Source organism: Aquarana catesbeiana, linkage group LG05 (genome assembly GCF_042186555.1).
Source record: "Aquarana catesbeiana isolate 2022-GZ linkage group LG05, ASM4218655v1, whole genome shotgun sequence".
In the NCBI taxonomy this organism is placed as follows: domain Eukaryota; kingdom Metazoa; phylum Chordata; class Amphibia; order Anura; family Ranidae; genus Aquarana; species Aquarana catesbeiana.
The window spans coordinates 437,626,612-437,650,351 of NC_133328.1; the positions used below are offsets into that span (position 1 = coordinate 437,626,612).

The 23,740-nt window shown below is 45.9% G+C and overlaps 1 protein-coding gene across 1 annotated transcript in view; it reads right to left on the reverse strand.

Moving 5' to 3' along the window:
- The window catches only part of SOCS6 (suppressor of cytokine signaling 6), a 42,384-nt gene extending 24,484 nt beyond the window's left edge, over positions 1-17,900 (reverse strand). Inside the window, exon 1 of the mRNA XM_073631265.1 lies at positions 17,722-17,900. The gene's annotated coding sequence lies outside the window, so the exon portion shown is untranslated. The remainder of the gene's footprint in view (positions 1-17,721) is intronic.
- Between the last annotated feature and the right edge of the window lie 5,840 nt (positions 17,901-23,740).

Below are 23,740 nucleotides of genomic sequence, written 5' to 3' on the forward strand. Positions count from 1 at the left end.
TGGCCATGCACACATCAGCGTTTAGCAGCAGAAAGTAAACCCATTGCCAGCGCGATCAGCAGCCGTGTTTTGGCAGAAATAATGGCTGTTGCATGTAAATGCAGTTAAAAATATTCTGCTAATTAAATAGATGCCTAAGTGCTTGACGCACTTAAATTCCCCTAAATGCTTTTTCAAAAGACACATACTAAGGGCTCTTTCACACGGGGCGGATCAGTGATGATCCGCCCCATGATCCGCCCCGTGAACACCCGCTGGCTCAGCGGGGATCGCTCCGCCGATCCCCGCTGAGCAGAAAGATGACAGGTCCATCGCTGCACGCTGTGCAGCTACGGACCTGTCAGAGCGCCGCTCTCCCCTATGGGGGATCGGATGATGACGGACCGTAGTGTCCGTCGTCACCCGATCCGATCCGAAAACGGATGGAAAAGTAGGTTTTTCCTCCGTTACACTTTTCGGATCGGAGCGGCGTCGGATGTCAGCGGACATGTCACCGCTGACATCCGACGCTCCATAGGGATACATGTATGTCCGTTTTTCATCCGAAAACGGAAGGATGAAAAACGGACATACGGATCCCCCGTGTGAAAGAGCCCTTACTCAGTTACAAAACTGGAACACTTTATTTGGAACTCAGACACATACTTTTGTATCCCACAGGAGGACATCCCCCCTCCTGATCATATTACCCCAACAATACAAAACTGTAACCAGAAACACAATTACAACAACTGATGTACTATAAACATTATGTTCATTAGCCTCCTGGATGAATCAGATGTCTCAATGCAGGTAAGACTTGCCAGCTTCAAGCTCAGAAGGTACAATAAACATAAGTATAAACACAGAACACCTTCAGACAATAGCAGGAGACCTCAGTAGCAGACTGTCTGGCTCCTATACAGTTCCAGAGGGCAATGTGACCAGCTCTTTCAATTAACATGTATAGTTCAGAATCAAACAAACCAAGAATAGGTCTTTATATATTTCCTGGGAGATATTGTGGAAAAATATTACTGTTCCATCTAAAGTAATCCACCACATTCTCAGTGTCCATTAAGTGGTGGTCCATCATTAGAGAACGATCTGCTCTCTCCCTGGGCCATAGTCAGTGGGTAAGAAGCTTGCTCCTAGTCCTCTCCAGAAGCCCCCATCTTGATTAGGTCTGTCACAGATGTTAACATCACAACACAGCAAATTACATACAGTGCATCTGGAAAGTATTCACAGCGCTTCACTTTTTCCACATTTTGTTATGTTACAGCCTTATTCCAAAATTGATTAAATTAAATTATCTTCCTCAAAATTCTACAAACGATACCCCGGAATGACAAATGTGTAGCTCCCACCACCTTTAGTGGGTGCTAATAGGTAAGTGTTTTGTTGTTGTAAGAGAACTGCCAGTGCTTTACCCTGTTGGTTTAGGCCTGGTCGGTTAATTTGGTTGGGATGGGAAGAGTGATAGAATAGAGGAGGTTGTGGCCACCTGCATTCAACCCTGAAAGATACTCCCTTATCTTCTATTGGAATGTTATGGAAGGAAGGTGGGCTGGGGAGGGGGTGCAGACAGTTTGTATGGAGAGCCCTGGACCAATCATTAACTTGTATTGGCAGGGGCAGGACTCGCATATAAACTGGGGGTCACATGCTTCTGGAGGAGATAGGAGGAGTTGGATCCAGAGAAGCAGCAGAAATGTAACCAGCAAGGAGCAGGCTTGAAGGCCTGGAGGTGCAAAAGCCTCCAGCGCTGGATAGCAGGAACAAAACCTGAAGGCCTGAGGGTTCAGAGACCTCAGTGCCGGATGGTTCAAGATCAAGCCCTCAGGTAACTCCGGGAGAAATGGACCGGGCATCTCAAGCTGGGATGCACCTGACGATGCGGAGCGGGAAGTAGCTGCCAAAAGGACGGAGTAGACTGGGATTGGCTTTCTGTGGCAATCATGGACTGTCGATGGGAGAGAGCAAGGGAGTGCAACCCAGCAGTACTCATTCATCCAGAACTTTCCTGAACTGACGTGGGAGGACTGCAGGAGTCAAGATAGGCAGGTGAGGCCTGTGGCTCCAAGCATCCACATACCACAGTGTCTTTCAAAGGGGCCCTGGTCAGTTCATTATGGGGAAGGACTTTGAATACACTATGGAACCAGAAACTAAGAGGCAGCTCATATTTCCCTAAGAAATCCTGTAACATACTGCCATCAAGCGAATAAAGTTCTTTGTACAAAGTTAGTAAACTGTCTGCTGATGTAATTTGTGCAGGGGTAGAAGAACGGAATCAGTTAACAGAAAGGTATGAACACACCCAGCAGCTCCCAAGGGAGTAGTGCGCTACAAATGTAAAAAGTTTGTTTGAAATCTTTGCAAATTTATTAAAGAAAAAAAAAATTATATATATATATATATATATATATATATATATATATATATATATATATATATATATATTTTCACATGTACATAAGTATTCACAGCCTTTGTTCAATACTTTGCTGAAACACCTTTGTCACCAATTACAGCCTCACTTTTTTTGTTTTTTTTTTGTTTTAAGTATGATGCTTCAAGCTTGGCACACCTATTTTGGGCAGTTTCTCCTATTCTTTGCAGGACTTCTCAAGCTCCATCAGGTTGGATGGGGAACATCGGTGCACAGCCATTACTTTGCTGCATTCATCTTTCCCTCGATCCTGACTAGTCTCCTAGTTTATGCTGCCGAAAAAACACGCTCACAACATGATTCTGCCACCACCATGCTTCACTGTAGGCATGGTATTGGCCAGGTGACGAGCGGTGCCTGATTTCCTCCAGACATGACACTTGCCATTCAGGGCCAAAGAGTATAATCTTTGCTTCATCCGACCAGAACTCCAGGCAGGCTGCTTTGTGCCTTTTACTGAGGAGTGGCTTCTGTCTGGCCACTCTACCATACAGGTCTGATTGGTGGAGTGCTGCAGAGATGGTTGCTCTTCTGGAAGGTTCTCCTCTCTCGACAGATAAATGTTGTAGCTCTGTCAGAGTGACCATCGGGTTCTTGGTCTCCTTCCTGGCCTAAAGCCTTTCTCCCCCGATCGCTCAGTTTGGCTGGGCGGCCCGCTCCAGGAAGAGTCCTGGTGGTGCCAAACGTCTTCCATTTGCAGAAAAATGGGCGGCACAGTGGTGCAGTGGTTAGCACTCTCACCTAGCAGTAAAAAGGGTCGCTGGTTCAAATCCCAACCACGACACTACCTGCCTGGAGTTTGCATGTTCTCCCTGTGCCTGCGTGGGTTTCCTCCGGGTACTCCGGTTTCCTCCCACACTCCAAAGACATGCTGGTAGGTTAATTGGCTTCTGTCCAAAATTGGCCCTAGTATATGAATGGGGACCTTTGATTGAGGGTAGGGACTGATGTGAGTGTGCAATGTACAGGGTTAGGAACAAGGGTCAGGGTTGTAGACACTCACTCAGGTTGAACTGGATGGACTGGTGTCTTTATTCAACCTTACTAACTATGTAACTATGTAAAAATGGAGGCCACAGGTGTGTCTTTCCAAATCATGTCTAATCAACTGATTTTACCACAGGTGGATACCAATCAAGCTGTAGAAACATCAAGGAATCATTTTGGAATAATGTCGTAACATAACAAAATATGGAAAAAAAAGTGAAGCGCTGAGAATACTCTCCGGATGCACTGTAGGTGTGGTGAGGGGACAGATCTCAGTGCAAATAATGAAAGGCAATGCTGTAAGCTTTAGGCTACTTTCACACTAGGGCGAGTGGGCCGCAGTGGTAAAGCGCTGCTATTTTTAGCAGCGCTTTACCATCGTTTTCGCAGCGCTATTCGGCTGCTAGCGGGACGCTTTTAACATGGCTAGCGGCTGAAAAAGGGTCAAAACCGCCCGCAAGGCATCACTGCAGCGGCGCTTTGGTGGCGCTCCTACAGTACATAGAACATGGAAATGCAAAAGCTTTAGGCTCCATTCACACCTAGGTGACTTCTTAAGGGCACCCCAACACGATTTTGCAAAGATAAATCGCAATGCACTTGCAGCAACATCGCAAAGTGCGACACTGTCGCCCAAAAGAAGTTCCTGCTCCTTTTTGAGCAGCATACCCTGTGTGTTGCCATTTATCACGTGGCAAAAAAAAAAATAAATTGCATCGCATTGGGGTGCCATTAGAAAAGTAATGGCCTTGCAAACGTGTCTGCAATTTGATTCCACTCGCAATTCAAATCGCCTAGGTGTGAATGGAGCCTAAGCAAATATAAACTGCTAAATACCTTTTCTCATCAGCAGTTAGAGCAGTCTTGTGACTTCTATAAGTGTCTGCATGACTCCTGACCCTCTGTCTAGACAGTGGATGTGACCAGCACAGGGCCAAAGAAGAAAAAAAAAAAAAAAAAAAAAAAACAAACTCTAGCAATACACACCAAAGTGAGCATGTGCAGCTTGTCCCCTAACCTCTGTTCTATCAGGAGATGGTTTGGGGACAGTGGAAGAAGGGGAGGATCAGTGAAGACAGGATCAAACAGCCTTTTTAAAGGGGGGATAAAAAAAAAAAAAATTTCTCAATTCCTTGGATATCTTTTTATATATCCCTTTCATGTTTTATACAGTTCAACTATCTTTTCCCGAAGATCCTTTGACAATTCTTTTGCTTTCCCCATGACTCAATCCAGAAAAAAGTCAGTGCAGCACTGGATGAAAGATGCAAGGGTCTGTCAGGAGTCCAGAAACACATGGACCATTAAGGCTGGGTTCACACTGGTCCGACAAACGCTCCGACATTGGGAGCTCATGTCGCATGACGTGTGAAATTTAATGTTTCCCTATGGGAGCCGTCCTAACCGGTCCGACACAAGTCGTTCCAACTTTAGAAATGCTCCCTGTACTACTTTGGTCCGACTTTGATCCTACTTCAGCCTATTGACTATCATTGAAGTCGGATCAAAGTCGGATCGCCTTCTCGCATGATCCGACTTCGGCACGCAACTTGTGCTCAGATGATCTTGAGGGGGAACTCCGCGCCAAATTTTAAATAAAAAAAACGGCATGGGTTCCCCCTCCAAGAGCATACCAGGCCCTTAGGTCTGGTATGGACCTTGAGGGGAACCCCCTACGCCGAAAAAAACGGCGTGGGGGTCCCCCCAAATCTATACCAGACCCTTATCCGAGCACGCAGCCCGGCCGGTCAGGAATAGGGGTGGGGACAAACGAGCGTAGGGGGTTCCCCTCAAGGTCCATACCAGACCTAAGGGCCTGGTATGCTCTTGGAGGGGGAACCCATGCCGGTTTTTTTATTTAAAATTTGGCGTGAAGTTCCCCCTAAAGATTCATACCAAACACAGTGCCGGGCATTGGCGGGGATCCAAGACCCGTTCAGTCTTCAGATTATCAGTTTAGAGTTACAGAGGAGGTCTAGTGCTAAAATGATTGCTCTAGCATTCAGGGAGACACCTCACATGGGTGTTTTGAACATCGCTTACACATATAGGCGTGACCTACGTATGCGTTCACCATTACATGCGAGCGCTTTAAAAAAAAATTTGGTTTTATCATTTATTTCACTACATCTTTTTATTTTTACACTGTCCATTTAAAAACATTTTTGGATCACTTTTCTTCCTATCACAAGGAATGTAAACATCCCTTGTGATAGAAATTAACAGTGATAGGTCCTCTTTATGGAGAGATTCGGGCTGGGCGACCCTACATCTCCGCTCTACAATGCAAGGCCCCTTTCACACAGGGCGGATCCCTCCAAACGGAGTCTGCCTGCTCAGTGAGGGAACCCTCCTCCAATCGCCGCTGAGCAGGCGGATGACAGGCACTGTCCGCTCCGCTATGCAGAGCGGACAAGGACACAGCCCACTCTCCTCTGTGGGGCGGTCGGATGGAAACAGACTGCATGTCCGTTGTCATCCATTCCGACCCGCTGGAGGGATGGTGAGTGTACAGTAGAGCTGCACGATTAAGCGTCAACAATCAAAATTGCAATCTTTTTCCCTTCTCAATCTTCAAAACAGCATGCCACCATTCTTTCTAACAAGTGCAGAGTTCTCAAAGCTGAAAAAAGTAAAAAAAAAAAAAAAATCCAGGCAGCCTGCCAAGTTTTATCACAACACATGGAATAAGTAGAAACAAAGTATCTTTTTGTTCTTTCATCAAAGGATCTGTGTAAAGGAAGAAAGTTTAAGCCCGGGTTCACACCTATGCGAATTAGAGGTGCGTTTCCGCACCTCTAATTCGCAGAGCAGGAGAATGTGACTGGCTCCCTATGGAGCCGGTTCACATATCTCCGGGGCGGCTGCGGTGCGCACTGCACAAAAACGCGTCTGTGCGTCTTTGGCTGCGTTTCAGGGACGAATTCAGGCATAGAATTGGCCCTGATTCGTCCCTGAAACGGTGAACAGGGACGCACAGCGCTCCTGTGCGGTCCGCAGCGCATTATAGTGTGAACCCAGGCTGAATTTAAAGAGGAGTTTCACCCAGGGGGGCCGTCAAAAAAAAAAAAAAAAAATTAAAAGTCAGCAGCTACAAATACTGCAGCTGCTGACTTTTAATTGGGCACTCACCTGTCCCTGGGTCCAGCGATGCAGGGGATCGAAGCCCCGCTCGTCCCCCCCCTCCGCTCGTCGGCATTTCAACTGTGGGCGCCGGGCTGTGGCTTCACAGCCTGGCACCCACTGCGCATGCGCGAGCTGCGCCGCGCGCCGTGATTGGCCACTCAATCACCTGGGACCTGTAATGGGTCCCAGATGATTGACAGGAGGGAGGGTGCAGAGTGGAGCCCTTCCTGTGCCTGGGGGGGAAGTGATGTCACCAGCCCAGGCAAAGGAACAGGCAGACTACGAGGGACCACCTAGCAACAGGCATTTAGAGGTAAGTGAAAAAAAAAAAAATATCCAAATGTTTTTTTGTTTTTTTTTTTAGAATTTTTCCAGGTATTTTTGTTGTATGGGTGGAACCCCACTTTAAGTTTAAATTTAAAAGATCAAACCTTTTCTGACATTTGCTGCTTACAAGTAAAAATCTTTATTTTCTGTTAGAAAATTACTTGAACACCCAAACATGATTTTTTTTTTTTTTTTTTTTAAGCAGAGACCCGTATTTGCGCAGCGGTCTTTCAAATGCAATTTCTTTTTTCTTTTTTTTTTTTTAAATACACTTTACAGTTAAATACACAGTAAAGTTAGCCCAATTTCTTTTGTATAATGTGAAAGAAGATGTTACACCACAAGAATCGTGATCTTTATTCTAAGCAAAAAAATCATGATTCTCATTTTAGCCAAAATCGTGCAGCTCTAACGTACCGCCATACATCTGTTTGCAGCAAATTTTGTCGGATCGGATGCCAGGTGGGTTTCAGCGGACATAAGCCTCCCCATAAAGGACAAAGGGTGGCTTGATCTGGTCCACCTGAAAAACGGACAGGTGTACCCAATCAGCAGCTGAAAAAAACAAGACCTAGCTTTGGCATATTGCTGCAGCCATAACACCTGTATTCCACTTCCAACCAAGGACGCCATTTGACAATGGCCTTGGTTGGGAAGTTGTTAAAAGGCAAAACATATTTTACCTTAAAGCTGAACTCCACCTTTTGATATACTTTACATAGTTTGGGCCAGCTTGGCCCAAATGAACTATGTCCCTTACTAACATGTGAGACTGCTGAATGTGTGGTATAAACGGTATGTAGCTGAGGCTACATACAGCACTGTGTTTCGGATTGAAGCAGAGACTTCCAGTCCAATACCTGGAAAACGCTAGAGTAACCGATCGGTGCTCAGCCATTCAGAGAAAGCAATGTATTCTAGCAATAAATACAAAGCTTCCTCTGACTGGCTGAGTAAGAGGCGGGCTGATCTCACAACCTCTGACCTCCTTTGCCCCTCTCCTCAATACATAACCTCTAATATAGCTACCCTGGGGAAGAGCAAAGGAGACTACTAAAAAATGTCACTTTAGCGACACCTTTGAGTCTCCAGGGCCGGCTGACATCACATCAAAGATGGCAGCACCAAGCAACAGTCCTAGGCCTTTTGGATGTCTACACAAAAATTAGGCTTTTATGGATAACAGCCTGCATCAAAGACATTAAATGCACATACATGTCGTGGAAACATTTTTGTTGGAAAGAATGGTCTGGTGACAGGGTCTCTAACAAATATGTTGACAAAGAACATAGTTATGGGAGGAAACAGCAGAGTGAGCAGAGGGATGTCCAGGTCATTCAATTGCTGCTCCTTCATTGTCCAATAAGCTGGCCAGGGGTGTAGACAGGACACCAGTGTCCAGTACTGGCACAGGACAGGCAGAAGACCACTGCAAACAGCAGGGAACCAAGAATCCAGAAATGATCACTTCTTAAAATTATTCGGGTAGCAGCTTTTAATCAGGACAACAGATTTCAGCAGTACAAGCTGTGAAGAGGTATTAAGGGTCTTCTTTGTATAGCTTTTTTTTTTTCTTTTTTTTTTTTAAGTGTCCGAGTAGCTTTAAAAGCAGAATTCCAGGCATTACTGCAAATGCCAACCTACCCTTCTCCCTCCCCCCACCGCCTACTCACAGCAGTATGATTTACAGCATCAGGAGCCCCTGGGGTTCTGTGAGAAGAGGAAGAGATGAGAGAAGAGATGCAGCCGAGCACAGCGCTGGATCAAGATAGGACTCTGAGCCCTCGTTCACATTGCGGCGATTTGCCATGACAAATTGCAAGCCAAAATCGGCAACAGCATCATCCGAATCGGTGCGGCATCCACTTTGCAGCACTGCACCGATTCCCAAAAGTAGTTCTTATGCCCCGTACAAACGGTCGGATTTTCCGACGGAAAATGTGTGATAGGACCTTGTTGTGGGAAATTCCGACCGTGTGTAGGCTCCATCACACATTTTCCATCGGATTTTCCGACACACAAAGTTTGAGAGCAGGATATAAAATTTTCCGACAACAAAATCCGTTGTCGGAAATTCCGATCGTGTGTACACAAATCCGACGGACAAAGTGCCACGCATGCTCAGAATAAATAAAGAGATGAAAGCTATTGGCCACTGCCCCGTTTATAGTCCCGACGTACGTGTTTTACGTCACCGCGTTTAGAACGATCGGATTTTCCGACAACTTTGTGTGACCGTGTGTATGCAAGACAAGTTTGAGCCAACATCCGTTGGAAAAAATCCTAGGATTTTGTTGTCGGAATGTCCGAACAAAGTCCGACCGTGTGTACAGGGCATTACACTACTTTTGGCAACTTCGGTGGCGATTTTCAATAGACATCTGTGCAGGAACCCACACAGAGGTCTCCCAAATCACCCCCAAAGTCAGACTGAAATGCCGGTTTGAAATTGTGCGAGTTCAGCTGAACTCGCACAATTTCAAACCTGCATTCAGTGTGAACCCAGAATAAGTGTTGAGGGAGGAAGGGAGGATCAAGCAAGTAAAAAAGCAAGTGGAAAAACATATTTTACCTTAAGACCTCTTTCACACCGGGGCGGTTTTCAGGCGTTTAGGCGCTAGAAATAGTGATTGTAAACCACCGCCTTACATTAATTTCAGTGTGACTTTTCACACTGGGACGGTGCACTTGCGGGACGTTAGGAAAAGTGGCGGTTGTTGTAATATTTTATGTCACACCGTATTTGAGCAGCAGCCTTTTAAATGCAATTTTATGGGAAAAAAAAAAAAAAAAAACTGTAAAGTTAGCCCAAAAAAAAAAGCAAAGATTGCTGTTCTAACACAAGCAACGTTAGGCCAGCCATACACAGTTCGAATCTAGGCCGGTTCAGCAGGTATCAGCCAAGATTTGAACCTTTAAAGTTGGAGTCCGGCGACCAATTTTTTTTTTTTTTTTTTAAGGTCATTGAGACACTTTGCTAATCCCAAAATAATACTCACAGTTTAGGTGTAATATTTCCGCCTCTGTCTGTTTTCGTACTGAAGAATAACTTTAAAAATGTGATGCTGGCTGTTTCCATCTTGCTTGTGGGCATGTGAAGCCCACAAGCATTGATTTTCTGGATGCGGTGAATGCTGTTCATTCACAGCTTGTTCACGCACTGAATCTTGGGAAGCCTGACACTAAGCTCCCAGGAGACAGTGCGGCGGCGGGGAAAGGCAATAAACACACCTACTCCCATGAGAGGAGAGACAAGAAGTGCCACAATAAAGTACAATATAAAGGTAATTACAGTGATAAAAAAAATTTTCGGGCGGCATTTGAACATCTATGCAATTAACTGAAGGGGGTAAGATTAAGTTAAAAATTTGAGTGGAACTCCGCTTTAATGAGCAGGCTAAATATACAAAATTGATCAGTCGATCAACTTGGGTACAAGCAGCCTGCCAGATTCTGCTGCGATCATTAGCAGCTGCTATAGCTCATAATCGCTGATTCCCGTCAGCACTTTGTGTTGATGGGGAAATCGTGCAAATTTCCTTTCCTGTAACCCGTGGTTGCAGGAAAGAAATTTGCACTTAGTGTGGTGATCTCCCCTGATGTGCCTTTGTGTTTTGATAGGGGGAACCCTGCCCCTTCGCCAGTGCTGATCAGATGTTGGTTTTCCAGCATGCCTGTTCAACAGAAGCCAGTCATAAGGTTTCCGTAGAACAGACAGCTGTACACAGGGTCTTAAAGTCAGCGGATTCTTGCCAAACCGACCATTTTGGGCCCCTGTGTACCCAGCTTTACTATATATATATATATATATATATATATATATATATATATATATATATATATATATATATATAATCTGGCGCTATACCTGCTCCCACCCCCATTCTAACTACCCTGTATAAGGAAAGCTGCCTATACTTACCTATGCTGAACCCACTCCAGTCACGATTGGTTACCTGCCCTGGCTTCAGTGTAGAGGGAGGACAGCTGGCAACGGAGATAAATTCACTGACTTGCTTGACGAAGGGGCCCTGCGTGGCTCCAAAACGTTGCCGTATGTTTACTATGTGACCACGAAAATAAAGCTTCAGACCCCTTTTGAGGAATCCTTGGTGTGATGATGACATTTCTTCACTCTAGCTGACAATGCATGCCCATAGTAAGCCTATGGGTGACGTCACCACCCAGGCTCTGCAGCCGTTGTCAGGAAACTCTACTCTTCACTGAAGACGCTGCTGGAGAGATCATGTGACTGGACAAGAGAGCCCCCAACATACAGTGCCTTGAAAGAGTATTTTCCACATTTTGTCACGGTACAACCAAAAAATATAAATGTATTTTATTGGGATTTTATGTGATAGACCAACACAAAGTGGAACATAATTGTGAAGAGTAAGGAAAATGATAAATGGTTTTCAAAATGTTTTACAAATAAATATCTGAAAAGCGTGGCGTGCATTTGTATTCAGCCTAGAGGTCGACAGATATGGGTTTTTCTCTGGCAGATGCCGATATTTAGAAATCGCGGCGGCCGATATATGATGCCGACTTTCTTGGGGTGATATGTTAGGCCGATTTTTTTTTTCCCCTTCATTTCATAAAATCTAACAGACCCCTTTCACAATGGGGCGTTTTCAGGCGCTTTTGGGCTAAAAATAGCACCTGTAAAGTGCCTGCAAAACGGCTCCCCTGCAGTCTCAATGTGAAAGCCTGAGTGCTTTCACACTGAGGCGATGCGCTGGCAGGATGTTAAAGCGCAGCTCCACCCTAAAGTGGAACTTCTGCTCATCGGATTTCTCTCCCCCTCCGGTGCCACAATTGGCACCTTTCAGGGGAGAGGGGGGTGCAGATACCTGTATAATACAGGTATTTGCACCCAATTCCGGGAATAGCTAGCTGCAGATGCCTGCGCCCCCCCGTTGTGTTCTGGGAAACACTCGCTTCAATTCCCGATTCCCTGACCGAGGATGGCGGGGGGTAGCCAAGAACCGAGCGATTGCTCGTCATCTGCTGCCGACATCGCGGGCACCCTGGACAGGCAAGTGTCAATTTATTAAAAGTCAGCAGCTGCAGTAATTGTAGCTTCTGGCTTTTAATAATTTTTTTAAAGGTGGAGCTCCTCTTTAAAAAAAGTCCATCTTTGGAGCGGTGTATACAGCTCCTCCACCACTCCTGCCAATTGAAATGAATAGGGACCGCTGCCAAAGCGCCTGCAAAGCGCTTCAGCAGCGGCGCTACACGGGCGCATTTAACCCCTTCATCGGCCGCTGGCTGGGTTATAAGTGCCTCTCTAGCAGCCGAATAGTGCCGCTAAAACTAGCAGCGTTTTACCGACAACGCCTGCTCGCTCCAGTGTGCAAGCAGCCTTAAGTAATACGTGATAAAGAAAATGTCTTACATTTAAACATTTATTAAAAACAAAACAAACCTCCAATCAGTTCACTTGTATGTATAATTTATATTAAAAAAAAAAACTATAATTATTAACTGCTTCAGATCCGGGCCGTTGTAAAATGACGTCAACAGCGCGGATCTAAATTGCCGGGACGACGTCTATTGACGTCGTCCCGTGCATGAGCGGCCTGCGCGCCCCCTGCAGGGCGCGCGCGGCGCGCTCGGTGATCAGCGAGTCTATGAGACTCGCCTGATCACAGATCAGAGTAAGGGGTTGGTCCCGACCCCTTACCACATGATCAGCTGTCAGCCAATGACAGCTGATCATGTGATGTAAACAGAGCCGGTAATCGGCTATTTTTCCTCCTCGCGCTGACAGCGCGAGGAGGAAAAAAAAAACCCGATCACTGGCGGCCGTGATCGGGACATCAGTCCCGATCACGGCGATCTTCTGACACAAGGCAATAGGCAGCAGTGCTGCCTACCAGTGCCCACCAGCGTCACCCATCAGTGCCCACAGTGCCAACAATCAGCGCCACCCATCAGTGCCCACAGTGCTACCCATCAGTGCCCACAGTGCCACCCATCAGTGCCCACAGTGCCACCCATCAGTGCCCACAGTGCCACCCATCAGTGCCCACAGTGCCACCCATCAGTACCACCCATCAGCACCCACATCAGTGCCACCCATCAACACCCACATCAGTGCAACCTATCAGTGCCCATCAGTGTCACCTACCAGTGCCCATAAGTGCCCATCAGTGCCACCCATCAGTGCCCCCCCATCAGTGGTACCTATCCGTGCCACCCATCCGTGCCACCCATTTGTGCCACCCATCCATGCCACCCATCCGTGCCACCCATCTGTGCCACCCATCTGTGCCACCCATCCGTGCCACCCATCCGTGGCCATCAGTGCCGCCTTATCTGTCCCCATCAGTGCCGCCTTATCTGTCCCCATCAGTGCCGCCTTAACTGTGCCTATCAGTGCCGCCTTAACTGTGCCCATCAGTGCCGCCTTATCTGTGCCTATCCGTGCCCATCAGTGCAGCCTATCAGTGCCCACCAGTGCCACCTCATCAGCGCATATCAATGAAGGAGAAAAATTACCTGTTTGCAAAATTTTATAACAAACTATTAAACATGATTTTTTTTTTTTTTCAAAAATTTCCATCTTTTTTTGTTTGTTTAGCAAAAAATAAAAATCCCAGATGTGATCAAATACCACCAAAAGAAAGCTCTATTTGTGGGAAAAAAATGATAAAAATTTCATTTGGGTACAGTGTTGTATGACCGTGCAATTGTCATTCAAAGTGTGACAGCGCTGAAAGCTCAAAATTGGTCTGGGCAGGAGGGGGGTTGAAGTGCCCAGTAAGCAAGTTGTTAAATACACAAAAACTGGTGATAAAAACTTTTGGACGAAAAAAAATGGGCTAACTTTACTTTTTAGTTTTTTTTAATTCATTAAAGTATTTTTTCCAAAAAAAATTGCGTTTGAAAGACCGCTGCGCAAATACCGTGTGACATAAAATATTACAACAACAGCCATTTTATTCTCTAGGGTCTCTGCTAAAAATATATATATCATGTTTGGGGGTTCTAAGTGATTTTCTAGCAGAAAATACAGGATTTTTACTTGTAAGCAACAAGTGTCAGAAAAGATTTAGTCTTTAAATGGTTAAACTGAAAACGCCTACACAGAGTTCAGTCCATTGAGAAGTATAAACATTGTATCTCTTTGCTTCTTTTCTCAGGACCTGGCAGGTTGCCAGATAGGAGAGACAAGTTGCTCCATGGGAAGACTTCAGGCAACTTGCATTGACTTCTATTACAGAAGTCATTTGCAAGTCGGGCTGAAGTTTTAAATCTGCCTTTTTCAGCACAATTGGCCGATGCCGATTAATTAAAAAAATGCCAAAAATCGGCCGATATATCGGTCGACCTCTAATTCAGACCCCCTTTACTCTGATATCCCTAACTAAAATCTAGTGGAACCAATTGCCTACAGAAGTCACCTAATTAGTAAATAGAGTCCACCTGTGTGTAATATATACAGCTATTCTATGAAAGGACAAAACAGAAAAAAGGCAGCGCCGCTCTAAGGGTAGTAAGTTAGTAAAACAGGGCTTTAATAATGTTAAAACGTGCACTCATCTGACACGCTGGCTGAGGGAATCGGACACACCTCGGAGCTACGGACGCCACCGGAAGCGGCCGGGGTCTGACCCCACCACAGCCCAGCTGGAACCAGATGAGACTCTACGATCCTCAGGAGAACTAAACCATGCCTGTTTTTATTACTCAAATGTGAGTGCACATTTTAAACATTATTAAAGCCTTGTTTTACTAACCTAACACCCTTAGAGCGGTGCTGCCTTTTTTTCTGTTTTGTCTTTCCTATATCACAAAGTCCCTTCTACTCTGAGAAGCTGGCTGCCGCTCGCCATATATTGTTCTTAGGTTGTTTTTAACTGTTTGTTACCCCCTGGATATACCTTATTGCCTCCATACCTGTTCAACAGTAGCACCTGTCAGCACTCATTCCCCCTCTGTTTCTGTATTCTATGAAGCCCTCAGAGGTTTGTTAGAGAACCTTAGTGAACAAACAGCATCATGAAGGTCAAGGAATAAAAGTTGTGGAGAAGTTTAAAGCAAGGTTAGGTTATAAAAAAAAAATAAAAAAAAAAAACCCAAGCTTTGAAAATCTCACGGAGAGCACTGTTCAATCCATCAGCTGAAAATGGAAAGAGTATGGCACAACTGCAAACTTACCAAGACATGGCCAAACTAAACTGACAGGCCGGGCAAGGAGAGAATTAATCAGAGAAGCAGCCAAGAGGCCCATGGTAACTCTGGAGGAGCTGCAGAGATCGACAGCTCAGGTGGGAGAATCTGTCCACAGGATAACTATTAGTCATGCACTGCACAAATCTGGCCTTTATGGAAGAGTGGCAAGAAGAAAGCCATTGTTGAAAGCCATAAGAAGTCCCGTTTTCAGTTTGTGAGAAGCCATGTGGGGGGACACAGCAAACATGTGGAAGAAGGTGCTCTGGTCAGATGAGACCAAAATTTTGCCTTTTTCTTTTAGGCCAAAAAGTTATATGTGGCAGAAAACTAACACTGCACATAACCCTGAACACACCATCCCCATTGTGAAACATGGTGGTGGTGAGAGCATCATGTTGTGGGGATGCTTTTCTTCAGCAGGGACAGAGAAGCTGGTCAGAGTTGATGGGAAGATGGATGGAGCCAAACAGAGGGCAATCTTAAGGTCTACAAAAGATCTGAGACTGGGGCAGAGGTTCACCTTCCAGCAGGACAACAACCCTAAACATACAGCCAGAGCTACAAGGGAATGGTTTAGATCAAAGCATATTCATCTGTTAGAATATCCCAAAGTCCAGATGCTCTCCATCCAATCTGACAGAGCTTGAGCTATTTTACAAAGAAGAATGGGCAAACGTCTCTCTAGATGTGAAAAGCTGGTAGAGACATCCCCAAAAAGACTTGCAGCTGTAATTGCAGTGAAAGGTGGTTCTACAAAGTATTGACTCAGGGGGCTGAATACAAATGCACACCACACTTCTCACTTTTTTTTTTTTTTTTTTTACAAATAAAAGTGAAAACCATTTATCGTTTTCCTTCCAATTCACAACTATGTGCCACTTTGTGTTGGTCTCTCAAATAAAAAAAACAATTACGTTTTTGATTGTAACATGACAAAATATCTGAAAAACTTCAAGGGGTATGAATGCTTTTTAAAAGGCACCGTATGTGAGCATAGATTTTTCTTTTCACAGGATAGTGAATGGGGGTGGGAGCAGGTTTAGGTATAGTTAGGATTTGAGTGGACTTCCACTTTAAAAGAGAAGTATGTTTTGTTTTCTTTCTCCATAATTACACTTACCTAGGTCGATGCCGCATCTGCCCCCTGCCACCTCTGCACTGAGAACCGATCAAACACCACCGATGGCTCAGTTCTCACAGCTCCCTGAGCAGAGAGCTGTTGACTGTCAATTACACCTCTCTGCATTGCCCCCCTCTGCGCTTACTAAAGCGCTGAGCTGTGGAGGGGTAGGGAACAGTCATCTCAGACTCTCAGCGGCTCGCTGAGATGAGTATCAGTCATGGCACCCGGCAGATCCCGACTTTACTGTCGTGATAACGCGGTTCCTGGACTAATTCCTGTGACTAAAATCCTGTGACTATACGTGCAAACAGCACGTATAGAGCCTGCCAGGAAGTCGGCACTGCACAGCGCTATTTACAAGCAGCGAGACATCTCTGCAGCCGCGCATCGGGACAATGTCTCACCGCTTGTGATTAGCGCTCCGCAGTGCCGACTTCCTGGCAGGCTCTGTACGTGCTGTTTGTGAACATGCCTGAGCTCATCCTTACCTGTGACGTCAGCAAATTTCCGCCCGCTGTCCTCTGAAAACAGGTCACAGGAGTGCAAAACGAATTGCACTCCTGTGACCCAAAGGAGAAGCCCAGCCAAATGAGCTCAGGCTCAACTGCTCCTTTAAAGTGGTTCTAAAGCCTGGAGGTTGTGATTGCATTCTATGCATAAAAAAGGTAAACAAAAAAAACCTCCCGTACTGCAGGAGCCCACCAGCCCCCCTTATTCTTACCCGAGTCCGATCCAGCGATGTACACGAGAGCAACGGCTCATGTCACTATCTCCCTGCTCATTGGGGAGATTGATAGCATTGGTTCCCACTGCTGTCCATCAAATACTGTGACAAGGGGGCGGGGCTGAGTCACCTGGTCTGTGTCAATAGACGCAGACTGGGTGGCTCAGGAGCCAACACGCACCAGTGCCCCCAGGGAAAGTACACTCACTGAAGGGGAGGGGCCTGGAGCTCCGGCGGGGGATCCTAGAAGAGGCGGATCGGGCCTGCTCTGTGCAAAACCCTTACACAGAGCAAGGAAGTATAACGTGCAATATTTTGGTTTCAAAACAAAAACAAAGGTTTATAATGACTTTAAGCACTGTGCTGTGATAGAAGCTCCAGAACACCCAGGAAACATCAGCAACAAGTGTGATGTGTGGAAGTCAGGCTCTGTGTACACACCAAGGCTGGTAATAAAGCAATAGAAGCCATAAGGCCTGTATATTAGAGAAGTGAGGAGCAGTCAGTACACAGCTCCCTCCATCTCCACTATACAAGGATGATGGTGGTGGTGGTGGTGGTGGGGGAGGTTTGTTTACATGAAAACAAAGACACCATTCTCCACAATAGTCTTCCCAGAATAGGGCTACCCCATCCAATCCCCCCTCAGTACTCTCCCCGAGCCCCTCAGTACTCTCCCCCCCAGCCCCGCAGGCCTTCTCCTCACCACAAAGCCTTCCAAGCGGGCCTCTCCCAGCACCCTCCCTGCGGCTTCTCCTCCCCCGGCCTAGCCGACAACCTCACACAAACTTCCCGAGGAGCTGCTGCCCGTCCCCTCACCTCATGACGGTCTCCGCGGCTGCTCGTGCCACTCCGTGCCCGGCCTTCTCCAGCCCCTCACAAAGACCCAATCCTCTGCTCCGTGCGGCCCCACAGAGCCGGCCATGAGAGGAGGAGCAGGACTGGAGCCGCGACACTACAACTCCCAGCGACCCCCGCGGCAAGGCACGGAGACATTCAAACTGTGCAACTTTATTGCTAGCTGCACACAGCTCAGGAGGACACAGGGCTGTATGGAGGCTCATTGCTCTGTACATAGAGGAGAGAGAATGAGAGTCTATCATTGTGAGAGCTCACTCTCGTACCTCAGGGTTTGTTAGCTCAAAGTATAACTGAAGGCAAAACTTTGTATTCGTTTTGGATAAAGAAAAGAGGAATTAGAACACCTCTCAGGTTTTTATTGCTTTCTATGTAGGTAATACTGACGTATAATCACACACATAGGTTGGACTTGATGGACTTGTGTCTTTTTTTCGACCTCACCTACTATATAACTAAGTAACTATGTTCTAGTTACTCTCCGTTAGTTCTTCTCACCATTTGGAGCTAAAGTAGATCTATAGGCAAAACTTTTTTTCTTCGTTTTGAATAGAGTAAAAAGGGAGGGTTGTAACCCGTCAGATTTGTTTTTCGCCATCCGTGACCCATTGCTGAGATATTCCCTCACTTCCTGACCTATAGCCAAAACAGGAAGTGAGAGGAAACCCTGCAAATTAAAGAGTAAGTTCACCTGTACACACGATGAGATTATCGGTCGAATGATCGTCGCTTTTTTTTTTTTTTTTTTGGCATGCTAATATCAGATCGAATCTGATGAGTTTACTAAAGTCACGAAAATTTGCGTACGACTGAATAAAAATTCGGAAGTGATGTCATGTGTTGTAATGCATTTGTATTGCACTTTCGAATGACAGCTGTACTGATTAAACGAAAATGGTACGATCTGGCATCGTACAAATTTTTTTTTTCGTGCACATCCGATCAAATAGTATTGAATGAACTGTCCTGATTGGCTCTCGAAAAGCTTTGTACTATGATCAGATTATTGTACGATAGCTCCAAAATCTGTATTTTTTGTACAATTTTCTGATCGTGTGTACCGGGCATTACACAGGACCCCCACCCTGTCCCGCTGACCTGCAGCGCGGCAGTCTCCTGTTCTGAGCCCTGCTATCGCTGCCTCACCGGTCAAGGGCTTACAAACCCCCTTGGTTTAATCTCCAAAACGTCCCCCCGTCAGGAGGTACATTTCAGAGCATTCTAATTGGTCGGCGCCGTGACATGGGTAGCACCGACCAATCAGATTCCGCTTAACCCGTTCTGTCAGCGGGGAGGAAGTAGAGATAATGCTGAGGGGGTTTCTAAGCCCGGTGAGGCGGCGATAGCAGGGCTTAGAATAGGAGATCGCCACGCTGCAGGTCAGCGGGGTGGGTCCTGTGTAAGTTCACCTTACAGATTTTTCTGTAAAGGTGTACTTACACTTCAAGGGAATTCTTTGGGGACCACCAGAACTAGTGTCCCCATTGGAAGATTTCCCCTCTATTATTTTTCTAGGGACGACCCAAAATTTGGGAGTTTCTTTTATTTTCACTATTAATAATAATGGTAAACGGGGCAGATAGCTGGGGTGAATCTTCCCAAGGGGAGCACAGGCAACAATACAAACTGACAGGTGTTCTAATCCCTCTCCACTCTATCCAAATCTAAAAAAAAAAAAAAGTTTTGCCTTTAGTTATACTTTAAATAAACCACTTGACCTCTGGAAGATTAACCCCCCCCCGTCATGACCAGGTCATTTTTTGCAATATGGCACTGTGTTACTATAACTGACAATTGCGCAGTCATGCAATGCTGTACCCAAAAAAAAAAAAAAATTATGTACTTTTATTCCCACAAATAGAGCTTTCGTTTGGTGGTATTTGATCACCTCTGCGGTTTTTATTTTTTGTGCTATAAACAAAAAAAGACCGACACTTTTGAAAAAGAAAAAACACAGCAATATTTTCAAACTTTCTGCTATAAAATATATCCAATAAAACATATAAAAAATCAAATTTCTTTATAAATTTAGGCCAATATGTATTCTGCTACATGTTTTTAATAAAAAAAAAAAACCCCAATAAGCGTATATTGACTGGTTTACGCAAACGTTATATCGTCTACAAACTATGGGATATATTTATAGATATTTTTTTTTATACTAGTAATGGCGGCGATCAGTGACTTATAGCGGGACTGCGATATTGTGGTGGTCATTCGGACACTAACTGACACTTTTGACACTTTGCGGGAACACAAGGATCAGTGCTAAAATATGCACTGTCACTGTACTAATGACACTGGCTGGGAAGGGGTTAAACATCTAGGGCAGTGTTTCTCAACCGGGATTCCGCACAAGCAGATGAATGGTGGATCGCATCCCCGCATTGCTGACAGGCTGCAGAGCACAGACCACTGATATCACTGTCCTGCACTGATCACAGCCGCCCCTCCACTCCATCCTAGGTGCCTGCATGTGAATGTGTGACATCACTCAGGAGAGACGAGAGAGCAGAGCAGGTGGGAATTGGGCATTCCAGCAGCATTCCAGCAGCTTCCCTGAGCTACTCTGCATAAGGAAAACGCCAGTATTGTGCCCACCAGTTTCCTCTTGGCTCCCCTATTATGTTTCCTCCTGGCCCCCCTGAACTATACTGTTCCCACCTGGCCAACCTTAAAGTGGTGTTCCGGCCAAAATTATACTTTTTAAATAAAAATACCCCTATAATACATAAGCTTAATGTATTCTAGTAAAGTTAGTCTGTAAACTAAGGTCTGTTTTGTTAGTTTATAGCAGTAGTTTGTTATTTTATAAACTTACAGCAGGCCGTGGCCATCTTAAGTGTGGGCATTTGAAGCCAGACTGTATTTCTTCCTGGATCTCATCCTTGCAGATCTCGCACATGCTCAGTGCAGCACAAGCAGTGTAATAGGTTTTAGGTCAGGTTTCCATAGCAACGGCAGTGTCAGAGGTAGTTGCCGCCCCTTCCCAGAAGGCATTGCAAACAGGAAATGATGCGATGGGCCACCGCCAGGGAGGAGGAAGTGAAAAATGAATACAGCAGATATACAGTAGGTGCTGAGAAAAAAAATTTAACCTCTTCACGCCCCCACTATAGCCGAAAGACGGCTACAGCACGGACGCTAATTGCCGGGATGCCGTCCCTGGACGACCTCCTGTTTACTTCCGCAATGCGTGCTCCCGCGGGCGCTCATCGGGGAAGTTCTGTGCTGACACAGCCAGTCACAAATCACTGAAAATGGCCAATCATAGCGGCCGTTTTCAGCGCGATCGGTGGTGCCAATGAGAGTTGATCTCATATATAAACATATGAGATCATCTCTCATCACCGGCTCTCCCTCCTCACACAGAGACATCGCGTGAGGAGGGAGAGCGAACCGCTGCAGCGGTAAGTGTAAAAAAAAAAAAAAATGAAAAAAGTGTCCCCACTGCCATCTGTCCCCACTGTCATGTCTCTGCCATCTGTCCCCACTGTCATGTCTCTGCCATCTGTCCCCACTGCCATCTGTCCCCACTGTCATGTCCCTGCCATCTGTCCCCACTGTCATGTCCCTGCCATCTGTCCCCACTGCCATCTGTCCCCAGTGCCATGTATACGTGCCATCTGTCATTAGTGGCACATATTAGTGCCATCTGTCATCAGTGCCACCTGTCAGTGTCACGTACCATCTGTCGTCAGTGCCACCAGTAAGTGTCACGTGCCCTCTGTCATCAGTGCCACTTGTCAGTGTCACCTGCCATCTGTCATCAGTGTCACGTGTCATCAGTGCCACGTATCAGTGCCATCTGTCATCAGTGCCACGTATTAGTGCTATCTGTCATCAGTGCCACGTATTAGTGCCATCTGTCATCAGTGACATGTATTAGTGCCATCTGTCATCAGTGTCACGTGTCATCAGTGCCACGTATTAGAGCCATCTGTCATCAGTGACATGTATTAGTGCCATCTGTCATCAGTGCCACGTGTCATCAGTGCCACGTATTAGTGCCATCTGTCATCAGTGCCATCTGTCATCAGTGCCACATGTTAGTGCCATCTGTCTTCAGTGTCATCTGTCATCAGTGCCACATGTTAGTGCCATCTGTCTTCAGTGTCACATGTCATCAGTGCCACGTATTAGTGCCATCTGTCAGTGCCACGTATTAGTGCCATCTGTCATTAGTGCCACGTATTAGTGCCATCTGTCATCAGTGCCACATCAGTGTCATCAGTGCCACGTATCAGTGCCATCTGTCATCAGTGCCATCTGTCATCAGTGCCACGTCAGTGTCACGTCAGTGTCACGTGTCATTGTCCTGGTGCTCTAGGGCCTTCAAAAGTGTAATAGGTAGTCAACAAGTTAGATGTGCAATTTATGCTCCTAGAACACCTGATGGTGCTCCCTGTATGTTGGGCCTCTCTATGTGGCCAGACTGTGAAAAAGTCCCACACATGTGGTATCGTAATACTCAGGAGGAGTAGCAGAATGTATTTTGGGGTGTTATTTGTGGTATACACATGCCATGTGAGAGAAATAACCTATTACAATGACAATTTTGTGGGGGGAAAAAAAAAAAACCTTCATTTTGCAAAGAATTGTGGGAAAAAATGACAACATCAAAAAGCTCACCATGCATCTTACTAAATACCTTGGAATGTCTACTTTCAAAAAAGGGGTCATTTGGGGGGTATTTGTACTTTCCTGGCTTGTTCGGGTCGCAAGAAAAGAGATAGGCAACCAGTACATCAGGTGTGATCAATTTTTTATGATTTGCACCACAGCTTGTAGACTCTATAACTTTCACAAAGACCAGATAATATCCACTAATTTGGGTTATTTTTACCAAAAATATGTAGCAGTATAAATTGTGGCCAAAATTTATGAAGAAAAATTAATAATTTGCAAAATTTTATCACAGGAACTAAGAAAAATGCGTTTTTTTTTCAAAATTTTCAGTCTTTTTTCATTTATAGTGCAAAAAATAAAAAACCCAGAGGTGATCAAATACCACCAAAAGAAAGCTCTATTTGTATGAAAAAAAGGACAAAAAAATCATTTGGGTACAGTATTACATGACTGAGTAATTGTCATTCAAAGTGTGGGAGCGCTAAAAGCTGAAAATTGGTCTGGGCAGGAGGGGGGGTTTAAGTGCCCAGTTGTCAAGTGGTTAAAAATATCCAATTCGTTTACAGTGCACAGTTTAGTGAGGGATGCTGAAGAGTTGTAAAAGTGGGTGGAACTCCACTTTAACTAGACTTATCCCACCGGGCCCCCTATATTGTTTCCTCCTGGCCCCCTATACTGTGCTGTTTTCTCCTGGCCCCCTGTACTGTGTTGTTCTCTCCTGGCCCCATGTACTGTGCCGTTTCCTCCTGGCTCCCCTGAACTATACTGTTCCCACCTGGCCCCCCTATACTGTTTCCTTCAAGCCCCCCTATATTGTGCTGTTTTATCCAGGCCCCCTGTACTGTTCTATTCTCTCCTGGCTCCCTGTACTGTGCTGTTCCCTCCTGGTCCCATGTACTGTTCTGTTCTCTCCTGGCCCCCTGTACTGTGCTGTTCCCTCCTGGCCCCATGTACTGTTCTGTTCTCTCCTGGCCCCCTATACTGTGTTTTTCTCTCCTGCCCCCTGTACTGTGTTGTTCTCTCCTGCCCCCTGTACTGTGCTGTTCCCTGCTGGCCCCATGTACTGTTCTGTTCTCTCCTGGCCCCATGTACTGTGCTGTTTCCTGCTGCCCCCTGTACTGTGATGTTCTCCCCTGCCCCCTGTGTACTGTGCTTTTCTCTTCTGCCCCCCTGTACTGTTCTGTTCTCCCCCCCCCCGTACTGTGCTATTCTCTCCTGGCCCCCTGTATTCTGCCGTTCTTTCCTGGCCCCCTGTACTGGGCTGTTTCCTCCTGGCCCCCTGTACTGTTCTATTCTCTCCTGGCCCCCTGTACTATGTTGTTCTCTCCTGGCTCCATGTACTGTGCTGTTT